Below are 6,000 nucleotides of genomic sequence, written 5' to 3' on the forward strand. Positions count from 1 at the left end.
GAAGCAGGCTGGTCTACTTTCTATCAGGTTGGTAGTGGCAACTTATCATTTCATTGGCTGCCGTAGTCACCTATCTTTCGGATTGGGTGCCTCGTCTCTAGGCAACCAGACACATTTTGCCTCTAGCCGACCTCTCGGCCAATGAGATAGCATTGCTTTGCAGCCAGCAAGTTGCAACAACAACCCACTAGTTATTTCACCAACAATTATGCAGATATAATAACGCAGCTGGTAATTATGACTATGTCATCAATTATTTTTTTCTTTCTGTTTGTTTAACCTAATGTCTGTTTGCATTGTATTGTAAAATGGGTGAGCACTGTGTATATTGCAACTGAACAAATGTGAAATCTCAATAAAAAAAACTGTATATACATTTGGGCCATTTGAAAATAGCCAATCTACAAGTTTAGAACGCATTGTGAGAGAAAAGATATGATGAAAAGGATATGCGAGTACTTTTTCCACCACCCAAACACAGGAGCCAATTTTACCCTAATCACTCTACCATCTGATTTAATCAAACACACATGGAAAGGATACCAAAAATGAATTACATGACATTATTACACCATTCCGTCACAGACGGACCAGACAGAAAATCCACTAGACGCATAAGTGGAATGTTATCCAATTAACATATTAGGCAATGGAGTAAGCCGACTAGTCTCCTGAACCTGCAATGAACCTGCAAAAAACACTGTCTCAGTGACAGCGTTTATGAGAATGATCTCACGCATCAGTGAGCCTAGCTTACATTTCCATGTAGCTTTCAGGTAGTTTTGCTGCTACTACAACACATGTTTTGAGGGCCATTTCATCCATTACATGGCATCTCCCTCTATGTGTACTCTGCTACTACAACACAGGTTTTGAGGGCCATTTCATCCATTACATGGCATCTCCCTCTATGTGTAGCTACGCAAACAGAGTTTTGAGTGGACTCCAATCACTCAATAGCATCCCAGGCTGAAAGTCATGATGCTGATGCTTCAGGAAACACCTAATGAATGAGAGCTTGTGCTCTGGCACAGGAAATATCCTCTCAAACATCAAAATGCGTAAGAATGAAGTCACCATAATGGACATATAATATTATATGTCCATTATGGATTTATAGGACCTATAGCCCATAACAATGGACATCATTTTGTACAACAGCACACAATGAATGGACAGCAAGCTCAAACGTTTTCATTTCATTGAAATGAAAGATTTCAAGGACCACCAAAATTATTTCCAATTTTGTAGGTAGACCACTACCTCAAAATATTTGAGGTAGTGGCACCTCACTTTGTGAACCGATGGACTAGGACTTTAGCTTGTATGTACTATACACTCACTGACGCCACAGTCGGTAGTGTACAAGCTAATGTTAGCACACGTCAGCGTTGGAAAACGGCCAGGGGTCACGGTAACTAAACCCCCTCTCCACTAACTTCACAACCATCTCAACGCTCGCCCACACACAAACTGTACACTGTAAACGTCCTGGGTGTTCATTTAACTCTATTTAACTTAGCACTGGAAACAACTGGGCCGGGGGTCGTGGTGGTAACTCGAACCCCCAGCGGCTAACGTCCCAACTATCTCAGCGATCCACACACACAGCCACACAGGCAACACACTGTACACAATGCTAATTTAACTGTCAGGGTTCAATGTCTTTCTTCCAGGAAATAAAACGTCTGGGTTTCCGCGGCTAGGGCTCAATGAACAGTCAGGATTTCAATGTGTTATATATTCACACAGTTTCTCTCAACTCCTTTCCAGAACTTGGATTTGAGGGATGCCTCCAAAAGTAAAGTAGATTATCCACACCTAACCTTCTTAGTTCCTATTGTATGTATTGCTTATTAAAGATAATTGATTTTAATAAAATAATTGATTTTCAAAAATACCCAAATCAGTCACAGGGCATGTTGCACAGATGTGTCGTAAGCTTGTAGATCAGCTATTTTCACATTGTATTGTATTGTATTGTATTGTATAAAATGGAGTAATCAGACTAATGAAATTAGTCGATCATATGAATCAATTTGAAAATGTTTGCGTTGATTCATTAATTAACCCATTTAGACGTGAGGTTTTTGGAAAAAACCTTTAGTCAAAAAAACACTTTATGTCGCCTAAATTGTAAATTGTATAGGTGTATCAGGTCTAAATAGGTATATAAAAGAGAATACAAATAAATAAAACAATTTATAAAAAGTTGCTTCTCGATTATTCTAAAAAGTATTCAAAGGTACACAAAATTTGTTAATACAGCATCACGATCATTTTAACCACATTATCTATATTTTATATGTTGGCTAGTCAAAATGAGCAGATGTACAAGTTCACATTGTATCACTTAGTTCCGCAGTGCGAGCTTGTAGATCTTCTATTTTTGAACAAAAAAGTATAGGAACAGTTAGCTCTGGTAGTCTGGTCCATAGCCTTCTACTGCTTCTACGATTTTGCCCTGCGCAGTAAGGCTATGGGACTTTCAGTTTTAAATCTCAAATCGAAAATCAGACCAGCCTCTCCTCTTTGGCGTAAATAAAAATAAAGTTTTTGCTACTCACCAAAACAAAGGCGGGTTGTGTCATTAGAAAGCCTACTTTCTTTAGTGGACGCACTCTGAGCCCCCCCCCCCCCCTCCCCCCCACCACACGTATAAAAGGTACTTTTAGGCCAGAAAGGGATTTCTTTTCACCGGAGGAAAAATAATCTCTATGAGGCAGTTCTCTGGGCAATATCAGTAGAGGGCGCAGCGGAGTAACTAACTCCCCTTTTGGCCAAAAAGTACAGTTTATACGTGTGGTGGGGGTGGGGGGGGGGGCTCAGAGTGCGTCCACTAAGGAAAGTAGGCTTTCTAGTAACACAACTCGCCTTTGTTTTGGTGAGTAGCAAAAACTTTATTTTAATTTACGCTAAAGAGGAGAGGCTGGTCTGCATTCATGCGAGCGGCGGAAGTTGAGAGTAACATAGCTCTAAATGAAACGCATTAGAGCTATGGACCAGAGCTGGGAACAATTATGAGTAATTATGAGTAATTGTGATTAGAAAAAAAACCCAACACAAATCTGGCAGTCCCCTGGCACAAATTAAATATACAAATTAAATAAAAAGTTGCTTAAGCCATTTTGGGAGGGAACCCCTTTTGGTGTTAGCATTATGTTATGCTTTAGCTATTGAAAAATAGCAGATCTACAAGCTCATAGCGCGCCACTACGAGCTTGTAGGTCTGCTATTTTTGAAAAATCTAAGAGCGACTGACAGAAACATAGCTTTTTCAGAAAACTGTCAGGATGAAGAAGACATTTTTAGAATCTGATCTCAGGTCAAAAAGTTGGACTATAATAATCTCTACTCATATCATGGATAGTGTGCATGCTCAGAGGAGAACTCACAGAGACACTGGGGTGCGGGGGTCCCCAGCAGCCTAGCCGCCGAGCCCCAGCCTTCCCTCTACACAGCCCGACGCCAAAACGCTCTGCGAAGATACAACCGGGCCGCGACGCCGGCGACACGCCATCCGCCCGATTCCGCTGGTTCCTCTGCTCACAGTCACGCCCCCCGCCCCCTCCTTGCGGACGCCACCGGTGGCGGTCGTGGTCTGTCCCCGGCGATGACGCGAGCCGCCGCTTGAGGCCCTTCAGCCGGTCCCTCAGCCCTCGGGCCAGAGCGGCCACGTACGCGCCCGGCGCCTTGGTGGCCTCTCCCATGATGGTGATGCGCCGTGACCCGAGTGTCATGGCATGTCAAAGGTCAAAAAGGTCAAAGAGAGAGAGAGAGAGAGAGAGAGAGGGCCTTGAACGAGGAGAAGTACGATGTTGTCTAGAGAGAGTGCAGGCTGTGTTGTTGTGTTGTGTTCAGAGTCAAGATGCCACAGTGTGACTGAGAGAGGTGTGTGTGTGTGTATGTATGGGATGGGGTCCCCTCCTTGCGGGACGTGGTGTATTGGTATTGGTCAGAGAGGACACTGGGTATGACAGCGTGTGTGTGTGTGTGTGTGTGTGTGTGTGTGTGTGTGTGTGGGAGGGGGGGGATCTCCGGGTCACCTGATGGAAACATATAGCGTGGAAGGGTTACACTGCCGGGGCTTTCAGGGGGATCCCAGCGCTTCAAATCCTAATATGACACTCGACCCCCCCCCCCCCCCCGAATGCCTGTGTTTCCCCCTCACACTGGGACACGTTGCTGTCGGGCAGAAACCTCTTATCTTTTTGCGTTTCTTTCGGGCAGAAAAGCGAGTTGAGAAAACAGGCTTGAAAGGTTCACTTCTGTGGTCTCTAACATTACACCTATAGCTACATGTTTAAGCATTTATTTCATATTTACATGTCTTCTGTGGTCTCTAACATTACACCTATAGCTACATGTTTAAGCATTTATTTCATATTTACATGTCTTCTCTGGTCTCTAACATTACACCTATAGCTACATGTTTAAGCATTTATTTCATATTTACATGTCTTCTGTGGTCTCTAACATTACACCTAGCTACACGTTTAAGCATGTATTTCATATTTACATGTCTTCTGTGGTCTCTAACATTACACCTATAGCTACATGTTTAAGCATTTATTTCATATTTACATGATTGTCTTCTGTGGTCTCTAACATTACACCTATAGCTACATGTTTAAGCATTTATTTCATATTTACATGTCTTCTGTGGTCTCTAACATTACACCTATAGCTACATGTTTAAGCATTTATTTCATATTTACATGTCTTCTGTGGTCTCTAACATTACACCTATAGCTACATGTTTAAGCATTTATTTCATATTTACATGTCTTCTGTGGTCTCTAACATTACACCTATAGCTACATGTTTAAGCATTTATTTCATATTTACATGTCTTCTGTGGACTCTAACATTTTCAGCTCAGACATTTATTTCAGACATGCTCTAGTATGTGAAGAGTCTTCCTGTGTGCTATTAACTCATTTTGAAAAAAAATATATATATGTTTTTCTCTGGTGAAAAGCTGGAGGTTGCGTGATGGCAGGCTCTCAGTCAAATTTGTCACATACAGTATATTAAGAGTGACAATCCATGGGGGGACATTCTATTGCCATAGAATACTTCCCTATAACCTCTAACATTCTCTGTGAGGACATTTGGTTAGAACACACACCCACACACACACTGCAATAATGAATTGCACATACTAGCTGAACAGTTACAACACTGATTGAATGGTCACCATGCAAGCACACGAACGCATGCATGCGCACAGGCACACGCACACATTCCTAATTAATTGCACAGACTAGCTGAACATTCATTTAATAGTCAGCACACACGCGCACACACACAATATGAATGCAGGTCATTCACAGGATATGTACCATAGCTGGGATTACCTCCACCTGTTGTGAAGGGAATATCACCTTCCCTGTGTGTGTGTGTGTGTGTGTGTGTGTGTGTGTGTGTGTGTGTGTGTGTGTGTGTGTGTGTGTGTGTGTGTGTGTGTGTGTTCCGTGTGTGCGTGTGAGTGTGTGGAGCCTGGAGAGCACAGCTCTGCCCTGCCGGAAGAGAACAGGCTGTCCTGGGCGGCACTTTTTAAAAACAAATTAACCATTTTTCTATGCTATTTGACCGTAGCTGATGATCAAGTCTCACTTTGGGTCTCAAATGTGCAGATACCCTTATACACTCATACTGTACATACTGTACACCTTATACACTCATACTGTATGTAGGTCTGTTTACTGTACATTACTTATACACTCATACTGTATGTAGGTCTGTTTACTGTACATTACTTATACACTCATACTGTATGTAGGTCTGTTTACTGTACATTACTTATACACTCATACTGTATGTAGGTCTGTTTACTGTACATTACTTATACACTCATACTGTATGTAGGTCTGTTTACTGTACATTACTTATACACTCATACTGTATGTAGGTCTGTTTACTGTTGAGAAAAAGAAGTACAGTGAGAAAATAATGTTACATTAAGCAAATCATCTGGGGACCATCCCCAAATCATAC

The 6,000-nt window shown here is 42.0% G+C and overlaps 1 protein-coding gene across 2 annotated transcripts in view; it reads right to left on the reverse strand.

Moving 5' to 3' along the window:
* Nucleotides 1–6,000, reverse strand: part of rps6ka3b (ribosomal protein S6 kinase, polypeptide 3b) — a 74,597-nt gene that overhangs the window by 30,601 nt on the left and 37,996 nt on the right. Inside the window, exon 1 of one of the 2 annotated variants that reach the window (XM_083778313.1) lies at nucleotides 3,396–3,482. The exons of the other annotated variant lie outside the window; for it this stretch is intronic. The gene's annotated coding sequence lies outside the window, so the exon portion shown is untranslated. Of the gene's footprint in view, nucleotides 1–3,395; nucleotides 3,483–6,000 lie in introns of those variants that run through there. 2 annotated transcript variants of the gene reach the window in all.

Source organism: Protomyctophum parallelum, assembly GCF_964188405.1.
Source record: "Protomyctophum parallelum genome assembly, chromosome: 12".
Classification (NCBI taxonomy): domain Eukaryota; kingdom Metazoa; phylum Chordata; class Actinopteri; order Myctophiformes; family Myctophidae; genus Protomyctophum; species Protomyctophum parallelum.